Below are 21145 nucleotides of genomic sequence, written 5' to 3' on the forward strand. Positions count from 1 at the left end.
GGTGAAGATTTACAGCTTGTCACTTTTCAGGAGATTCCTAATCGTCACTTGAGGTGTCAACTTCGCGACCGGGAGCAATGGCGTCATTCTCATTAATCGTTGGCGGTGAATATGTCGAGGTTGGGCCTTTCTTCGCTTGTACCGACTCAAGGAGTGGTGACTTGACGCGCAGACTACCTAGTCGCTATTAACTTTCTGAAATGCATGGATATTTCACAGCATATGGAGGCCGGATGTGGAGTATTTGGCTGTGAATATATTACTGTTCACGTTGGTGCAATCTGATGCCTCTAATGTAATGTTGCGAACTGGGAAATTCTGTGCCCGCAAGACCTCAATAATAGTTTTTTCGAACTTTTTATATGCCTAAAAGTAAGGTACCAGTTTTTTCCTCACGGGGGTGTCACTTCTATTTGGTACACTGATACGCTGAAGAAGTAGTTACGTATTAAGCCGCTAACGCGTTTCTTATTTTATTTGGGGGGGGGGGGGGGGGGGGGACTTCATGGCATTTGTTATCCAGCGACAATAGAGACGCAAGACCTAACCCGCTGCATCTGATCCCAGAGGCACCCAGCTCACGTGTACTATTCGAAATAAAGTATTTGAATACTTACAACTATAACTTTTCACCATTTGGTACCGCTTCAACGCCTGCACTGCCGATCCAACATGAGTAATATGTGGACTGTTTGAAGATCATTCTATCCATGCCTTTTGGTAGCTCATCTTTGATTTACGTCTGTCACGTTTTGCCATTGATGGACTTATGCTCAACTTGTTAGCCATAATCTTCGCTCTGTAAACGCGAAATTTAGGTATTCGCAGCAGCTTCACCTAAATTCAAAACGTCTGGTCAACTGACAGCGCCCTACTTTCATCTGAGTCGTCTGCTTCAAAGCGGTAGCCATGGAAACTGGAGACCGGGCGTACGTACTTCACTGGAAGAGGTATTTCCCAACCGGGAATCGATCTGTTAGTGGCGGCCCCATCATGAGCGACCTTTTGTAGCCCAGAAAATGCTTGGTCGGTGGATATATAACTTGTTTTCGTGTTGGAGATATCTTTGGTAACGTTCATGGCCTCGGTACTTAGGTTGCCGACCTCAATGGGGGGCTGTGTGGACAGCACTCTGAGTCATACACTCACCTGCGTTTTGAACACTCTAGTGGAGCACTTGAAGCAACGCATTATTCTCAGTTGTGGGGGCGCGCCAGTTAGCTGTTAGTTCCGTGTATTCTTCTTGTAGACAGCGAATTAAAGAAGATTCAGTAGAGCTGTCTGCTCGATTTTAATGCGCGTCTTTGTAATTTGGGATTCCTGCGATCTAGTTCACAATAACAAATCAAAATCGGTAGGAAAAATGGCTTTAAAAGATTCGTTTTCGTAAGATATGACCGAATGTCATCTTTTTTTTTGTGTGTGTGTGTGTGTGCTATCGTCTGCATCGGTACTCCTAGCATTTTTCTTAAGTCATCTCTACTTGAGGTTTAATATCTAGCAAGTATTTTGTATAATGTACTCTACTCCATTTAGTTAGGTAGAAGCTGCCATGCAATTAATAACTGTCCGTTTGCTGCTGGCGCTGACATGTTTAATAGATTTGCTTGCGTATATCATAAGAAGTGTTAACTCCCCTCGTGGTTTTACCTGCAGTGCACTCCCGAGAAGATATATTTCCGTGGCTTCTGTACTACTTTTTGTCCCATTTTACCGCAATAGGTCACAGTAGGTAAAGGCAAACTAAGTTAATAGAAATCATGTCCTAACCAGCAGAGTAAACTCTGCTGGTTTCTTCAAAAATGGCTGCCCAGTCATTCTGCATTTACTTTACTTGTGCCCTCTCAACGTAACCCAGTACCTATGTTCTGCCTAATCCGGAAACAAACTTAACGTAACTGACAAAGCAGACCAGAAATGTGGTTGTGATCGTGGAATCGCGGAATGCGGAATCGATACCTACAGAGCGACTTCGTTGGGCCTGAAGGGAATCCTTTAGTGTGAAGTCGCAGGTGAATTACAGGCTTCCCCCTTAAAATGAAGTAAACCACAGTGTCATGACAATCGCGGCCGATGCCGTTGGCTCAAGGACCTCATTAGTGATGTATTTGCCTCTGTATCTTCGAGTTCCATCTGATTGTAGTACGTTCTAATCGATAATTCTTGTATCTACCCGCTCGTCGATATGAATATTATTAAAGTGTGCTTGGACCATTTCTCAAACGAACAAAAAACAGAGTCCACTGACAGCCTATATAAGCTGACACTAGACATATAAATCGACTGTCCATAGAGGTTATTAAATTATGGCCGAGGAATGGGCTTAGACCGCTATCCTTCGATCAAGCAAGAATCGAAGTGCTCTTATCGGTGTCATCGGAAAGCGGGCGTGGGGAGTGATGGAGGTGATGCTTATGAATGATTTTTTTTTTTTTTTTATTGTTGTTGTTGCTCTCTTTTAGATCACGCTGCCACGTTTTTCCCGCAGTAACGTGATCAGCATTATCGCGTAATGTAACTTTGCACCGCACGCAGCTTATAGGCTCGAACAAAAGAGCTTCCACTAATGGGTGATATCTGCGTCCCACTTTCATCGCGCTCTCCATTCCTGTTGCCATGGTGCCCGGAGATGGCTGGCGGTAAAGTCAGGTAAAGAAGCCCCGGACTCCCGACCGAGCGCCGATCGATTCTACTTGTTAGGTTAGCTTGTCGCAGGCCTTCGTGAGAAAAGTAGGTCGCACGTGTTTCTCTTCGAAGAGATGATTGGCTTCTCAGGGGACAGTAGGCGCAGTATAGTATTACGAGGGTCTACGAGGAATGCTTTATAGCTTGAGACCCTAATCAATAGCGGCTACTGAGGCTTCGTCAACGTGCGCTGACACTGCACATGTGCACGCTCGAGATTTTAGACGTCGCCAGCGAGATTACGAGGCTCAGTAGTTGAGCGCCATGTTCTGTCATACATATTAGGAGACCTGTCACAGGAGACTCCGCATACAGAGTTAGCACTAAATATTAGGAACATGAGAACAAAATGGCTGCCACTGCATGACCTTTTAACTTTTGGTGGCAAGAGGGCACAGAGCTTGAAAAGAAAAAATTGCCCCACCCATTCGATCAACGTAGCTCAGGTTGCCTAATTGAAGAAATAGATTCAGCTATGGTCAATGGACTTTAAAATAGACGTATGACTTATAATTCCTAAACGCCACTGCGTCAACAGAAAGGAAGAAAAATGAAACTTTACCTTGCCGCGAGATTTAATCATTTTAATACTGCTTGAATGCAATGATAACGCTCTTGATTGGGCTAGTTGGCGAATGAATTCAGACATGGTGCTAGCACACAAGAAACACACACAGTGTTAGGAGGACAGGACACTTGTGCAGGGGGACAGTTGCAAGTCAAGCGTGTGCCCTGTCCCCCTACCTCTGTGTGTGTCTTTCTTGAGCGCTAGGTCTGAATTGAATGCAGTCAATGTTGGTTTTGGAAGCCTGCGTTCGCCACGTGCTCTTGGGACCTTTCTATTGGGCGAGATTTCGTGAAGGAAGACTCTTGCACGAGGGCGACCACCGTTGGCTTCTCGAAATACACCTTAGCAGCGACGCGCACGTGTCGGCACCGCGAGTACCGTTTCAAAGCGGCTCCAGTGATTGCCCAATTTCCATCCCCACTTCTCCTTTGCCCACCTTTTTGCTTCTTGAAAAAAAGAAAGTAAAAAGTACCGAGGACAGGGGGGGGGGGGGGGGGGGGTTTGCTGTGGTAATCGTCGGAGTATGAGAGGTCGTTAGGGACGCCCACTGAGCCCTTCAATGCCACGCAGTGCACGAAGCAAAGGCACAGCAAACGAAAAGAGAGAGGAAACGAGCTTGGCTGGAGCGCTGCGGGCCGACAAAAGGGTGGGGAGCAAAGTAGAAGTTAGGTACCCAGAAAATGGCAGGCAGAGAATGCCGCTCGTTTGTTGCTAGGCGAAGGGTCTTGGCTCGAAGCACTCTGCGACCGATGGGGATGTCGCGTTCTGAAACGCGGTTCTTCGACCTTCGCTGGCCTGCTTTAATGCTGGCCCTGAGGGAGAGGGGGGTAAAAACAGGATTTTTTTTCTTTCATTTCATTTTATTTTTTCTTTACTATTCGACTCGTCCTTTGACACTGGAATCGCCAACTTCAAGTATCGGTTTTATAGTTAAAATAATTAACTCGCGGGCTTTTCGTTCCTGTGCGCCTAAGGCAGAATTTAAAGGTCAAAAGCGACGATGACGACAGCGATACACGAAACTTATGACAGCTTTACCCACGTATTTAAAATGGACAAACAATTTGGTAAGCCAGTTGCATGCTTTTAAAGATGTGATGATGTCATGCTTTGAGCGTAGATGCGCGGATGCCTTTGCCAATCGCCCAGGGCCGTATGTTTAATTCGAAAACAGTCACGACAAAAAAGCGATATATATATATATATATATATATATATATATATATATGCAGATAATTGAAGGGGAAATGAGGGTGCTCGTTATAATACATGAAGGAAAGAAGCCAACAGTCGGCGAGGCCAAGGAAAGCAATGCTTTCCTTGGCCTCGCCGACTGTTGCGCTTCTTTCCTTCATATATATATATATATATATATATATATATATATATATATATATATATATATATAATACCTTTCCTCTTCTGATGCAAAAACTTCTTCTAAACTGCGATTTCGGACAAAAAAAAGAGTAAATTCTATAGAGAACACAGGCCCACATAACTTAGCATTTGTTAAATGAACAGAAGATCAGTATGAATGGGAATGGAGAACTTGCGTGATGCATAATTGCGAGTGGTGAGCAGAAAAAAAAAATATCTCTTTGTAGCTTGGAGCATAATTGTGGGTGAAAAATTATTGAATCCCAAATGGGAACTAGATCATTTATTATATCACAACTGAACCTTGCTCTTAAGAGGTTCGAATTGTTGTGGTCATTGCAGCACAAAAACTATTTTCTGTATAAAAACGAAAAAAAAGTGAGTAAACCGAGGGTAAATTTTTTAATTACTTCGAAGCGCTTCTTCGGCTGAGTGAGCTTCAGACTCGCTGAGACCAGCGTGTGCGAATCATTGTACTTGAGATTTAAAACTATTGAGTTTCGAAATGTGGAGTACAAAATATTAAAGGAGAGCGCATGCTATCCTTTTTTTGGGGGGGCATAGCTCCATTATTGCAAACTTTCTAAATGACCATCCTACTGTCCAGCCATCTCCACTCCTACATATGAATCGTTGGCATTAGCAATACTAACTAGAAATGTCGGCATGTAATATTGCGCCTGCAGCAGAAGTTGTTTCTTTTGTAACTTCAGTCCAGGTTCATTGCTTGCACCGGGGCATGTATTAAATACATTTAATGTGGTGTATCTAATCACTTGATGTATAGCTGCTTGTATCTTGTGCGCCGACATGGCGCATTCGGGGAAAACGTGTGAAAAGAGACTTGCACTTTGGCATTTGTGCCTTTTTTCAGCCTCTTCAAAATGCTCTCTTTACAATTGCCCCGGTGGCTCAGTGGTTAGGACGCTCAACCGTTAAGTCCGAAGGTGCGGCGGATTCGATAGGAGCAGCGGTGGCCATGCATCAGTGGAGGTGATACCGCAATGCGTCCTTGTACTGTGAGATATGGTTGCATAATAAAGAAGCCTAGGAGGCCGAAATTTCAGGACCCCTTGGGTGGACCTGGAGTCCACTACGGCGAGTCCATGTCGTTTTGGACCTTATACCGCCCAGCCCAACGCCATCTCAAGACCATCTTTGTACTTTGTGCCTCAATAAACATTCATTCATTCATTCATTCATTCATTCATTCATTCATTCATTCATTCATTCATTCATTCATTCATTCAATCGTTCATTCATTCATTCATTGCGTCTCTCATAGCCTGAGTCGCTTTGGGATGTTAAATCCTACTAACCACTCACTCATTCATTCTTTCATTCATTCATTCATTCATTCATTGCGTCTCTTATAGCCTGAGTCGCTTTGGGATGTTAAATCCTACTAACCATTCATTAATTCATTTATTGATTCATTCAATCATTCATTCATTCATTGCGTCTCTCATAGCCTGAGTCGCTTTGGGATGTTAAATCCTACTAACCACTCACTCATTCATTCATTCATTCATTCATTCATTCATTCATTCATTCATTCATTCATTCATTCATTCATTCATTCATTCATTCATTCATTCATTCATTCATTCATTGCGTCTCTTATAGCCTGAGTCGCTTTGGGATGTTAAATCCTACTAACCATTCATTAATTAATTAATTCATTCATTCATTCTGTATTAATTCTGATAATGACTTGATTGATTCATTGGTTTCAGCTTAGTTCGTCTTTAACGATGTTGATTGTGACATGGTATGTAACGTTAAATTGCCCTGCATTCACGCCACTATCTATCCTAATGATCTGACTACTTCGAGGTCCGGTGTGCGAACCCGAACGCTACAACCACCTATGGATGGAGGTGATATGGCCGCTAGTGATATGGCTGTGTGAAAATCTGGCTCGTAGAAATTAATCATCGCTTTAGCTTCAGTTTCGCTATCAGGTATCCTTGAGTGATGCGTTGTTCGATGAAGTCTGTCTGCCTAGTATCTGGCGACGAACCTTGCTTCGCCGTTCGCAAGAGAGGAGAAAGAAAAAATGAGAGGGGGAGGGGCGAAAACAGGGAGGTTAGAGGATGATGCCATCCCCAAAGCAAAGTAATGCGCCGACTCTAGCGAGCGGACGGAAGCGGCTTTCGCACGAGTGGCGTTGCGGCATATAGGAAGAGGCTGGCTCGAGGTCTTGGAGCACTTGGCAACAACCTCGTGTCTCCTTTTTTCTGTGTCGATCTTTTTCTCGCAGCCGTGTTCGTCACAGCCGACTAACTCCGCGAGAACTAGACCGTGTTTCGCAGCCCGTCATACTAGTTTCTCCACGTCTAGTAGCAGCGTTCGTGAGAGAACAAAAAGAATAAGAATTAAAAAAAGAACACTAGAAAAAATGAAGGCAAAACGCCCTATTAGCGCGATTGAAGGGACCCGGATCCTGTTTACGACGGAGGGGCATGAGAAAAGTATAGGGCGATCGAAGGCGGCCGAAACCAGATTGCTTATATTGACGGCAAGGAAGTTTGGCTCGCTGGTTGGCTCCTGACAACAAGATGTTTTAGTGGACGGCTTTTTTTCGCCGAAGAATTCAAGTTTCTGTTCTTTATTTGATCTCTCGAGGCGCGGTACTATTTTGTGATGGCTAGCTATTGTCCTTTCATGTTTTTGGTCTTTCTGCTGTTCGGGGTCTGGTTACGAAGCCGGTCTCAACTGGCTGGTGTTTTCAGTTCGTGCTCGCCAGAAGACCATGAAGTGCGATTGTCGGCGTGGCCAAGTCCCCCATTCGGCTTGTAAAAGAAAAGAACGAAAAACAAATATGTGTTAGAATAGCCAAATACTCAAATGATTTCACGTGGAAGCTCCAAATTTTCTAAATTCTGAGAATTCATTTTCCGTCACGCAAACGAACAAAAAGAAAAATAGGTGGGAAACTTGAGCTCGGCCCTCTACGGTATGGCGCAGTATCCTGTAAGCGATATCCTGTAAGCGGTATCCTATGGTATCCTGTAAGCGAGTCCCTTTCGGATCCTCTTTCGGGTATACATCCATGTTGCTGGTAGATTAATCACTAATGTTTTATAATCTACGTTTATTATATCGCAGGATTTCTGTTACTAATGAGTTAATTTCTAATATATATAACACGACTTATCTAATTCCGGCTAATTATTCAATATTTTAATTAACTTATCATAATCAATTATTATTATTAGGTAATTATCTTATATTCCTTCAATTAAATCACAGATATTCAGTCTCTCTATAATTTGCTGTTATTTGCCCCTCCCCTCTATAATGTACCATATACCTTGAGTGTATAATAAATATATAAATACTACACAGTCGAGAGCTGCGGCATTATATAAAAGGCCACCTGAGATAGATCTAAAGCCTCGCTCTAAACAAGAGGTACGAACGCTCCTGCGAGGTCTCGGGATAGCATGTCTTAATCGGGGTTCAATGGTTTCGAGTTCGACTCCCATCTCTCCCTTCCGTCTCAAAGGAGCTGACCGAGTTGGCAGGGCCTTAGTATGCCATTTTATGCGGTCTCGTGACGTCACATAACCCGCCATCCAATCAGTGCCTTCTCATATCACCTACCAACTACCACACGTAAGATTCCGTGCTCACCTCCGGTAACGGCGCCATCGGATTTTCTTTCGAACAGCTAGTGTCTTCAACGTTGCCTCGTTAAGTCATATCCGTGAGGCATATCAGCTATGTGAAGTCATATCTCTTGGACTGTATACACCGGTGTTGAGTTTCAGTACCATCTGACATAACTTGTTTCGAGTGGAGAACATCCCGTATCACATACGCACCTGTCGCATCGACTTTGCAGTGCAGTTCCAGACATAGGACCTCTGTTTCAATGTGTAACTATGCATCTTTGCTGCTATAGCCGAATTTCGACGTTTTGAGCTAGAAAGAGAATTGAAAAGTTGCTTTAATTATCCGGGGTTAGAATTTAGAATTGGTGAATAGACGTGATGAGGACGTAGTCAAAGCATCGTTTATTTGAACCGGAAGTTCGAATTTAGAGAATTTTAGTTAACGGGATTCTTCGGCATATTTAAGCTAGAGAGCACTCGTAATTAAGCCAGCTATTCTGTAGAATTCCATTCCTCTCGTTGATCGGTGTTATCCGTTGAAAAAAAAAAACGAGTCAAAGATGGGTGTATCTATACAGATACTGCAGAAGCGATCCATCGGCAATCGCCGAAGAAATTTAAAATTGCTCCCATCCCTTGGTCTGCGTGTGCGTTGCAGTGACTTCCGTAGGCGTTAAAATTTTCGGCAGTGAATGCAGTCAACACCATGATCCGGAATATCTGCGGAAAGGGAGAAAGGGCTTCAAAACAACTAATTTGAGCATAACATTGGTTAAAAGGGGTCGGCGGAGGAGACATCTAGAGGATATCATCATCAACACCATTGTCATTCTACCAGCACCACCAACCCGATCGGCACCAACACAACCTGCACTTTTTACTTGTCGTCCAGGTAACAAGCGATCGTTTTGCTACATATACTTAATTCACACTGTCGACGTTCTGCCAGTGCAGTTCACCCCAGAACGGAGAATTCTACTCATGCGGTATTCATTTATTATTTTCACTAGTCTCTGTAACACCCTGCCGGTCACAGCTCATTCTCATTCTGCTCTCATTAAAGGCCCTAAGCAAGCCATCATTTCCCCTATATCGCTTGGGAGTTCCAGCTCATCAAGTAAAACCATTGCCTGAAAGATAGCCATGCCTCGTCCCCTATGCACAGTCTCAACTGGCATCGTCCACATATTTCCGATTTTCGGCGCGATGAAGACGCAGTTTCTTTTGCAACTGAGTCAGATTCCCCGGACGTAGGCGCCATAGGGTATCCTGCACCACGACCGGATGACCGGTGGTGGGTTGCCAGGCGGATGCATGTTCGTGCGGACCTCTGAGGAGGGCAACGCGAGACCTTCGCCACCACCGCGCAATCGAGATTACGACACGTATACGCCGCCGCGCTCGAGTGTGGCGTCCTGTCAGTACGGAAGCACACAAACAGAGCGATTATGTCACACGGATACCGCGAGCGCTCATTGTATGTTGCGGCGCGCCCGCAATCTCTCGAGACAGCTTCCAGCGACTTCCCCTTGTGTAAGCGGAGCTGTCTCCGTTGCTGCACTCGTTACATGGAAGGTTTCCGACAAGCTGGTCGAGCTCGGTGGCACACTTCCACTCTTAATATGACCTCTGGCAGTGAATATGAGACTTATACGCCTAATATTCATTTCGGTAAGAGCAAAGCGCCCGTGTGCTGTGCGATGTCAGTGTACGTTAAAGAACCCCAAGTGGTCGAAATGTCCGAAGCCCTCCACTGCGGCGTCTCTCATAGCCTGAGTCGCTTTGGGCCGTTAACCCCCACAAAGAAACCTATTCGTTTCGGTGAGCGCTGGGGACGTCCAGGGGACGTCCCAGGAGACGAAATTCTTCTAAAGTCTCCTAATCTGCAGACAGGCTGTGCTCGATGCCGATGTGTGACTTTAGATAACAAAAATAAAGCGTATTTCATGCAAGTATAACAAAATTTTACTGTGCTGTTCCTCTGGTTCTCAAACAATAGACAGATTTAGAGCAGCGGACACGTACCAGCATGTACCTTTAGCGGACGCCGGATGCGCAGGCGCATTGACCAACACCTGGTCGCACCTATGTCAGTGTGCAGGAGGAGTCCAGTAAGCGGGCACACGTCTACGCTAGCACGTCTCCGCTGTGTTAAATGTCTCTGTTGTTGCATACGTAACCAATGTAGGTCGAAAGATGAAGAGCACACAAGGAAGGACGGCGCAACACTTTTCGTATGGATTCGATTGAAATATCTTGCCCAGCTTTCTACCTTACTACGACACAAGGCAATCAAGAAACACCGATTGAGGCACATCAGTGAGGCAGTGAGGCGCATCAGCTAGTGCGCACTTGGCCTTGACCTCTGTCCTATCGGCAGGCAATACTGCGGCTTTCATGGCAATCTCATCATGTCACAACTATATTGTTACGGGGAATTGGGTTGCTTTCTTTGTTCGTCAAGGTCGGGGAGGCCGGCCACTCAGACGTTACTCGACGTTGTATGCCTAGTACGGGTTAAATGACATCGTGGGTACCGCCTCAGGCGAGCCGTTTCGAACGGCCTTCGGAGGTAACGAGCCGTGTAGCATTGATCCCGCAGCTTCCCTTCCTCGGCTGAGGTTTTCGGGGCACTGCTTGCCATTATCGATTCCTAGAGTCAATCTCTTAAACGCTCGGCCACAACGGGAGAGACGAACTAAAGCGATCATTTTGTGGCCCAGAAAGGTTGTGCAGCTCGTGATGAACTCGAAACGTAGGCCAGGTGTTTGACATCTGAGTGGCGGTAGCCTAGGGTTTAGGGTCTGCATTATTGAGAAACGTGACCAGAATAAAGTTAATTATGCACGTGCATAGCGAGAAATCGTTGTCACGATGTCAGTAGACATCGAACTGTTTATTCGCGAAAATACCTACACGTGGACAAGGTTTAGTTGGGGTCACTGCTTCGATGCATATGAATGATCAAATATTGGGCGGGAAAAGGTTTTGCAGAGAAGATAAGTCTAAATATGCCGATAATGATTTTCCTAGGATTCAGCAGGCAACATACGATGATTCGCTTTCCTATGAGGTACATCCACGTGACGTCCTAAGGACCACTTCTTTCAATTGCTGCGCATGAGAATTCCCCCCCCCCCCCCCCCCCCCTGTAGTTGGAGGCATATCGCTCGCAAGAGTATATTGTGCCTAATCATGAGGTAGTCATAGGGTAAATGCGTTTCTTTGATTTATTTTTTTTAAAGCAGCCATCGTATTACATTAACTATATAAATCACTATGATTCATAACCATCAGCCGAACTGAATCCGTCCGGGGCGGCAGAACAAATGGTCCCTTGCTGTGGGGTTTGATCTATTCAGTCTTGTTAACTAATTCGTTGTTTATAGGAACTGGCCGAATGCTGTGAGGGCAGCAGCGATAATGAATGCGAGGAGAGAGAAACAAATATCGTGAAGAGAAGGACTAGCGAGTACTCTGCTCATGAACTCGCCTCCGTGTTTTGTGTTCCACGTCTTGCGGAACATTCGGTGCGTAAACTGTTCGGCGTCAGTGCGTTATTAGTGCCAGTTAAAGCAACCCATCTATAGACATAAAACATACTGCGGTTTTTCTTTTCGAATCCGATTCTCTTGGTATTTTTGTGTTTGAGTTTTGTGCATTGGTAAGTACTAACATTGTTTGGCTTAAAAAGCATGTGTTGTTGAAACGACGGAAATATTAAGACAGCCAAATAATAATAATAATAATAATAATAATAATAATAATAATAATAATAATAATAATAATAATAATAATAATAATAATAATAATAATAATAATAATAATAATAATAATAATAATAGCAGTAGGTTCACAAGAAACTAAAGGCGCAGTATCTGTCACACTTGTTTCTGTGGACATCTGAACCTCGCCGTAAGGGAAAGGAGAAAGGTGGGAGTGGAAAGAGATAAGAGGAGCCGTAGTGGAGGGCTACGGTGTAATTTCGACCACCTTGGGATCTTTAACTTGCACTGACATCACAAAGCACACGGACGCCACTCCGTTTCGCCTTCATCGAAACGCAGCCGCCGGCGGTCGGGATCGAACTGGGGTACTTGTACTCCGGCACAGTAGTCGAGCATCTCAACCACTGCACCACCGCGGCGGGGCGACACAGTTAAACCAGTGGTGTGCTGAATTTAAGGAAATTTGACTATACGGCTATACGATTACAGGGACTGAGAATTTATTCGGAGTTTAAATTTATAACGAATATATATATATATATATATATATATATATATATACCGAAGTACCAAAAAAAAAACGCAAAATATCTTACTCCACCCTACAATTATTTAGTTTAACTTTATTACTCTCCGGATGGTACTGGGAACTTGATTTCCCCACGAGATCATCACATTAACATATAAAGCTGACTGCACGTAGCAGAAAGCGTAACGTCGACTGGTCGATCTACTGATTCGTTGTTCTTTGGTGCGGTGGTTATTTCGTTCAAGGCGCTCCTTGGTCTTCGAGCGCACCTACCCTTCTTATTCAATCAGGAAGCCAGATAGAAAAGCCCGCTTTCGTAAATGTACACGCAATAAATGGAATCCTGCCAGTTCGGGGTTTCACGTACCTTGAGGAAAATTGTTTAGAGGCGACTCGCTGCAACCTAGCTGCAGAACGGGTTGCAATACTGGAGGAGTGAGCTTGTGCAATGGCTTCTAGATAGCAGCTTGTATGCCCGCCTCAAACCCTTTTTTCTTTTGCTCAGTTAGAGAAAGATGCATCTCCGAACTGGCATTTTAAAAATTCCATGACTTGAATTAGTTGCGTAATTTATTCTTTGCTGTCGTGGCAGTGCACGTTAAGGAACCCCAGGTGGTCGAAATTTCCGGAGTCCTCCACTACGGCGTCTCTTATAACTTATTCTTTGCTGTCGTGACAGTGCCCGTTAAAGAACCAGGTGGTCTAAATTTCCGGAGTCCTCCACTACGGCGCCTCTCATAGCCCGAGTTGCTTTGGGACGTTAAACCCCACAAACCAACCAACCAACCAACCAACCAACCAACTTTTATCGCCGCACCTTTCGGCGGCTGTAATGGTCGTCCTCCGAAGCAATTTGGGAGACCACCGGTTCAGACAGAGGAGAGCGGTGGAGAGAGGTTGGCGCTCGCTGAGAGAAACGACCTCGAACCCAACCGGTTAGTTTTAGTGACGTAAGCAAGCGTGACGCAGTGACCACGCGTGGTGAGCGATGAACGTAGAGCTGCACCGTTGTTTCGCGCGATTATGGGACCCACGTACCATACATTAAGCGCGGCCGTTGACTTAGCGCCCCAGCCGACGCTTAGCGACAGCCAGGTCTTCTTGGAACGGGGAAGACTCGCGCTCTAGCAAAAAAAAAAAGAAAAAAAAAAGAAAAAGAAAAAGAAAAAATAAAGTGCTGAAATATTATTTGCGAAGTAAGATAAGGGCGGGGGGGGGGGGGGGGGGCTTTCGTCGAGCTTTTTTTTATGCTCGACAGTGTCCCTTAGTCAGGCCCTAACATGCAGACAATAAAGATACCTATATAGAAGCCTGTGTTTCCGAAAGATGCTGGGAAAATATTATATTTAGGATAGTAAATGAACCTAATTTATACGTCTAATACCACAATCAAACAATTATTGCTATCAATAAATCCGTAGGACATAAAGGTAATTCCTATGAATGTGGATATAGCAAGCAGGGTAGTATTAGTAAGTTTTAAGGGTAGTGATGTGTAAAAAGGAACGTAATCACTCACTTGGTATCAGCCTGTGCATTTAACTTGCAGGCTGTTTCATCCAGATCCCTAGCTATAGAAGCAGGGAGTCTCCTCTCTCTCTCTCTGCCAGGTGATATTTTTACTTAAGTATGTATAAAATATCGATAGATATGATTTCAGCAGTATTTTCAGGGCTCTATTTATTTACTGAGAAAGATGCAAACAGTGTGGCCCTAATGATAGAGTTCCTGTAACAGTGCATATTAAGTTAGGCAGGACGCGGTTAAGATTACATCGTTCGGCTGTTTTCTTGAAATTTCCGCGTATGCGATGTATCTATCTGTGTACACCTTTGGACCATAAACTGCTCAGACATGGGTAAGAAGAATGTGGTTATTGCCTTTGGCTACTCGTAGGATATTTAAGATCAAGTCTTGGCGACAGTGACTATAATTCTTTGGACCTGAAGCGAACGAGACGGCCGTATGCTGTAGGACATTAATTATTGCTTATGAGAGACCTCCGTAAGGCCGAAATTTATGCTTGATTTAAGACGGTGTGAGATGAACGTGCACGGAGACAGTAGATAGCATAAACACACCACTGTGTTCTCTTCTTTCTGCGTCCACCCCCATCGTGCTGTTTTAGCCCAAACATTAACGTATAACCCCAAAATTAGACCGCAGCACCTTTGGTCGAACTTATTCTGGAACTCTGCGTTACGTGGCACGTTCCCTTCTCCACTTCCTGTCACTCTCTCTTTCATCATCCAGTCCACCCTGAGCGATTACGAAATTTTATTTTCACAAGCAATTTTCAATACTGTTACTAACATCATTATGCTATTTCGCACTGCGCAAACTCAGCTAAAATGCGTCATATGGCGATTATCATTGTTGCCCGTGCAGCGGATACGGAAAACCACGTGGATGATGCGGAATGCACCTGTAAATTATAGGGCAACAAATGCGGAAATGCGGAGTGCGTAGGAAGTCGATATGACGCATATACACACCATTCGGAAATTATACGTACATTATATAAAAGGTACGCAAAAAAATACTTATACAGTGTGCGGAGCTTCCAGGGTTTCCTTATCATAAGCACTCTATATTTTAGTAATTTCGCATGAAAACTCATTTAGGCCCGAAATTGTGGGACGTCATACGATTTATAGTACTTGCAGTTGGTGCTATGTAGAGAACTAGTCCTGCAATTTACTTGGCCAATGCTTTCTGGGCTGCGTTTAAGTTTTCATGAAGTATTGTTTTCTTCTGATAAGCAGCGACAGAGGACGTAGCGATTATCGGCGCATCGTGGAAAGGGCAGGCGCGACCAGCTGCTGTGAACGCATGTCGTGCTGTGTACCGAGAAGCTAGCCGAAGGTTTTTATCACCCTCGCTTCTACAATGACCGGAATATAAATGAGGATCGGAAATCAAAAGCCGAGCGCTGAAGCTTTCGCAGCGCACAAGAATGGGTCGTGACCGGATAACGAACTGTGGTGGAAGGCGTTTGAAGCACTCACTGTCCCCTTCTACCATCGCTTGATTAGTGAATGGAACGGAGAATTGATGCCAGTGCTTATTTCGCATTGCCCTTTGTCACGACGGCTTTGGCATGCTTCACTAGTAGCCCCAGCCAGGTGTGGAGATCGATGAGAGCACGACATTCAATCGGATAATGTGGCCACAGAAAGTACAGGATATGGCCAATCGTATTATAACTAGGAATTTTTTTGCTGCAGTGAACGTGATCTCGTATATGCTGATAATGATAATAAGTAGGTAGCACTAGCCACAGCGGCCCAATCACCACGAACACGTTTTTCCCGATGTTTTTAACACGAGGCTCTGTCGACTTAAATCGTAGGATGAAACAACTGGATAGGATATGACGCACACGAAACACTACGACGTTCCGCTAACACAAGAACAACTCCACAACTAAATAAAAAAAGCACAAATCCCAAAGAGCTGTCACGTTTGTATACGATAGAGAAGCTCCATGCAGTTTACCGGATAACGACAAATGGCACAGACAGACACCGGCATGGGATATGAATATGTGCGTAAACGCATAGGGAGCCCAGAAACGGCACGAAACAAAGATCGATTAATTCTTGCGTGTGTGCGCTTTCCGTTCGCTCTTTCATGAGGCAAGCAAATTCCATCAGAGTTCTGCACGAACTGACTGCCACTTACAACCAGCAATGCATAAATATGTGATTTGAATTCTCTATGGACTGGCTGTTTCTCGGCGGCGGTTCCGCATTCGGTATGGGAAGTCTCAGCGATGGCGGGTTTGCCCCCCTCCTTCCGAACCGCGGTTGGGACTTCGCCTCGCTATACCGCGGGGGAACCCGCCGGTTCAAATTTAGAATGCGTGAGCCCCGCGTTGCCAGCCTCGCGTGCGCGCTCGACCCACTTCGTTGGAAAGGTCTCCGTACAGACACGGCGGGGTAGTTCTTGTTTTATTGCTAGTTTAACCCGCGTACACCCCGCTTCACTCGGAGGCCGGCTGAGCTGTCAGCGTCTTGGCCGAGTTCCACTCCGTTGTTGACTGTTCGTTTGAAATGCAAAAGCTTCGCCCGATGCCTCCTCCTCTTCCCCTTCGAGGGCCGTTCGGAGATGAGGAAAGATTCTTCTCCTCCGAGCCTGACGAAATCACGCTAACCTTGAACGGGGTGTGAGCTTTTTTCCCAGAGTTAATTCAGTCCACGCCTTGGCCAACCCTTCACTCCAGCCTCTAGTGTCAGATCGCTTCAAGCGAAGAAATTGTTGAGCTTTAATGACTCTGTGGACTTGATTTATTTTCTTGCTGTCGAGGGTGTATTACCTTGCCCATGGCGGCGGTAATAGAAGTATGTGCTTCGTGTTTACGTTGCAGCTGATCGATAAAGCGTTTTGTTTCCGTATGTGTTGTGTTCAGGTGGATTAGGCTACATAAATGAAAAATTGGTTGGTTGGCTTGTAGGGTTTAACGTCCCAAAGCGACTCAGGCTATGAGAAACGCCGTAGTGGAGGACTCCGGAAATTTCGACCACCTGGGGTTCTTTAACGTGCACTGACATCGCACAGCATACGGGCACCTTGCTTTTCGTCTCCATCGAAAATGCAAGGTACAGCGTTCACACAGTGCAACGACTTCGGGGAAAAAAAGCAATGCCAAATGCCAACTTCTTTTATAGCACTGGTGCTTATTTTTCCTTCTGAAATCGCGTTTTAGGAGATTACTGAGGCCACCCGGTCAAAGCCTGGGTGGGCGCCCATCCATCTCATGCAGCACCGAAGCCAATGGGTGGAAACTAGAGCAGATCAATATGATTTTGTACAGCCTTCTTGGTGGAATATATTTTGTTAACTTATTTTCTGCTTAACTCAGTCTGTTTGCCTCGAGATGAAGCCATCTGTCTGCACCCCCCTCCCACCCTCCATATCCCAAAATAGCTCGGACGTCCAAGCCTATCACCAAGTAATGACTGACTTGTGAACGGTGACGGTCTAGTGTGCACATTCCAAATTTAGGTATTCGTCATCTACATATTTGGTCTGCGCATTTGTAAGAAACCGCAAGACAGTGAATTATTGTATTTACTAAGGTGAAAATTTGGGCGACTTTGTACGAAATCATTTGGTCACAACGCACGGGAACGAGACAAAAGACAAAGATTGCGCACAAACAAGCGCTTTATTTATTTTTATTTCTTCCTTGATTCTGCGTTCGCTTAACAAGCTCGCTCAGAACGGCTCAGTGATCATTATATAATGGTCACGGCAGACGAGTCATCCGCAGAAGAGAACAGACTATCGACGCACTCCTGCTGTAACGGTCTCGCAGTTGTGGTTCTGTTCCGAAAAATTATCTGACTCCTTACCTCATCTTGGCCACAAGAGATTGCGTTTATTTCTCATCAAGCTCTGTATCTTATCAACTAGAGTGAAGAGCGAGCACTTGGAGAACAGGCAATCAATCTTCCCCAGTCCTCCATGAGATAAAATTTTGGTTATTTTGCTTCAGCTCAAATTGCACCATACGGCGGAACAGACCACTACTAGAAAGCCCCATGTTTTTTTTTTTTTTTTTTTTTTTTTTTTTTTTTTTTTTTTTTCGCAAACCGGGAAGGCCGTGTAGCCTGTAGTCGAACGAGCGGGAAGTCAGAAATGCTGACGCAGGCTTCTGAGGCTAGAGAAGTCTAAAACAGTTTTGAGAGGAGAAAGCAAGGAGGCAAAGAAGAAGAGAAGACGACCTCTGTTAGTGGTTAGATAAAAGACACTAACGATGTCGTCAACAGCCAGCGCTAAAAATAGCATCGACTTACCATAGAATGTACAAATGATCGACTGTTAATCGCTCATTATCCTGGAGTCAAAAATCTGCCTGAAGGCCCGACATCTACTAAGCGATCAAAGTCGTTGGCTTATTGATTCCCCCTCCCCTCCCCCCTCCCCGCACATTTTTTACCTTTGAGCAAATGAAGGTGACTTCATGACCTCGTATAGCAGTGGGCTGGGGACGCGACGTAGCACGAAAGGCAAAAGAGATAGAGAATTTTACGTTTTCGACACTGCCTGTCTTGCCGTTGTAATTTCCTCTTCTTCCGCTTGCTGTCAAATTGCCACTCCCCCCTCTTCATTTGGTGTCAGCCTTGCTTTTTATCCTCACGACGGTTTCAAAATCAGGTTCTCATCCACTGAAGAATTTCTGGCGTGCACTGGCGGCGGTGGGGATGAGCCCCGTTTCAAAGAGTGGGCGTCACAGTGACGTCAGTTCAGCTTCTCGACAGCGTCATTATGGCGTCAGAGGTTGATTGGAAATTATTCTGGGCATGGGCCAGGTCGTTTTCAAGAAAGCGCTCGCTTCGCAGTAGACAGGTAGCTGCGCTTAAGAAGAAGAAAAATAAGTTTAGTGGAGAGGTTCAACAGCGCGGGAAACAGCGTCTGTTGTTACAAGCTGCGAAAGCGTGAACGCTGGTAACGTGTTACCTTAATTCTTATCATTATTGAAAATCGTGGAGAACGCTACTGTACTGTATAACGCGTACCGCTAGCCCTTAAAATCGCAATTAAGATCCCTTTGTTTGAAGGCTGTTTTGGCAAGCACGCGTTTAAAGTCGTATATTCGGATTCATTAGTATTAACAGGTTTGTATTTTAAAATACCGTAGCTAAAAAACGCTTTCAAAAAATGACCGAGAAGAAAAAAAGACATATACCCCCACCTCGTTTGCCGTCATACCTGTGTCACAAAAATGCGAAATCTACCGATGGTTGCCACAATTAGGGAAGGTCGGGTTAGAAAATAATGAACCTTTCCTTATGTAAAGTTTTACAAAAACCTTTTGTGAAAATGCTCAGCAGCAATTCATGCGATCAGCCAGTTCAGCTCTTCTCTCACTTGACGCCTTAGACCATTGCTTGCTAACGACCAATGTCTGCTAACGAGATACAAAAGCTATCAAGAGCACAGGAGCCAATAACCTGTGAGCAATGCCATGCAGCGAAACCGTGACAGAAATAGCAGTGACCATTTTTGATATTCTTTATGTTGAAATAATGTTAACAACATGGCAAGCGATTATTTAAAAAGGCGTATTTATTTCACAACGTTTTTTATCTAGCACTCTGCGTGATTAATAAGAAAAAGTAATCACCAGCAATACCACCACGAAACTGAGAGGGTCAATCGTGCGATGCTACACTAACACCACCTACGTTCATGCATCAACGAACGTTGGCGTTGATATCGAGCGCAGCAGTCTCGCGAGGGGACACAACAAGATGAAGACGAAGACGGCGCGTGGCGTTAGCTCGCGCTATGCAACTAGATTGCTCAGTTCTGGCTAGTGTCCGCTTCTACGACATTCTAAACGTGAGTTCCCCATTTCGACCTCATTTCTTCCGCGAAAGCTGCGATGTCGAGGCTGTAAAGCATATACCACAAGAGAAGAAGCACGAGATGCTCATAATCCGGCTGAAATGAAAGGGCAGCAGATATTATGTGCTATACCAGCGAAGCAAGGTGCCCTTGTGTTGTGCAATGTCAGTGCACGTTAAAGAACCCCAGGTGGTCGAAATTTCCGGAGTCCTCCACTACGGCGTCTCTCATAGCCTTAGTCGCTTTGGGACGTTAAACCTCACAAAAAAAAAAAAAAACCAACAAAACAGACTATCTATGGTCTTTCCAAGCGACCACACGTTAAAGGGAAACTCAGTTGTGAGCGTCAAGGAATGACTGAATGAATGGAGCAGTACGATCAAGAAATCCGCTCATGTGTAAAGATGGCAGCGCTTGGTAGATAACGAGGATATGAGGGGGGTATTTGGAGAGAGGCCCTTGTCTTGCAGTGGTATCATACAGTATGACACTATCCTCTTTTCGTTGGGCGTACGCAGTCAGTGCCTGCATACACGAGGAAAGAAGACGGTTTGTTTTCTGCATTGCCTTACACTCTGTACGACTGGGGTTTACGCACACGAGCGTCTTTTTCCGTGTGCTTTTGGCCGCAGCGACACGCCTATGGTTTATGGTTTCCCGTGTCTTCCTGGAGTGATGAGGTCTGTGTACTGACACGTGGCCAGAGGAAAAAAAAAAATAAGCGGTCTCTGGATGTCTCGTAAGAGGAGAATTGCGAAAGCCTACCCTTCCTCTCCTATCATTTTCCCCCATCGTCTGCCTCTTATCGGCGATCGTTGCAGTGCTACATACAATTATAATTGGTTTACAGGAAAGGAAAGGCGCAGTATCTGTCACGCTTTTTCCGGCAAGTGTGAGTTAAGGCGGTACACCATCGCTCCTGTCGCGTGGCGTTCCTTGGCGCAAGTTGGATTGCAGATTGCAGCAACGCTAGACAAGAACACATCTCGCGGAAAATGACAGATCTCGCACACAGACCTCGCGCACGGGATTTCGGTCCATATGAGCCTAGAAAGGGTACAGTATCTGTCCCACTTCTCAGCGGACGCATGCACTTTGAATACACTTCTTACTCGTGCTCGATCTTTTCTCTGCAATATCAGACACTCTCCTCAAGCATGTTATAATTTAGAACACTGCATTTTCTCCTACCCCGTCGCACTTCAGTCTCATTTTCCACACCCTTCTCCCCCAACGTAGCGGGCTTTGCTAGCCTCGGACCAGCTGACCGACCAGTTGG

General features: G+C 45.1%; 1 protein-coding gene across 6 annotated transcripts in view; it reads left to right on the forward strand.

Annotated features, from left to right (window-relative positions):
- LOC146173632 (dicarboxylate carrier UCP2-like) overlaps positions 1–21145 on the forward strand; it is a 143832-nt gene that overhangs the window by 106884 nt on the left and 15803 nt on the right. The window contains exon 1 of one of the 6 annotated variants that reach the window (XM_084584794.1): positions 19842–19860. The exons of the other annotated variants lie outside the window; for them this stretch is intronic. The gene's annotated coding sequence lies outside the window, so the exon portion shown is untranslated. Of the gene's footprint in view, positions 1–19841; positions 19861–21145 lie in introns of those variants that run through there. 6 annotated transcript variants of the gene reach the window in all.

Source organism: Amblyomma maculatum, chromosome 11, assembly GCF_055883805.1.
Source record: "Amblyomma maculatum isolate TAMU_Amacu chromosome 11, ASM5588380v1, whole genome shotgun sequence".
NCBI classification, from domain to species: domain Eukaryota; kingdom Metazoa; phylum Arthropoda; class Arachnida; order Ixodida; family Ixodidae; genus Amblyomma; species Amblyomma maculatum.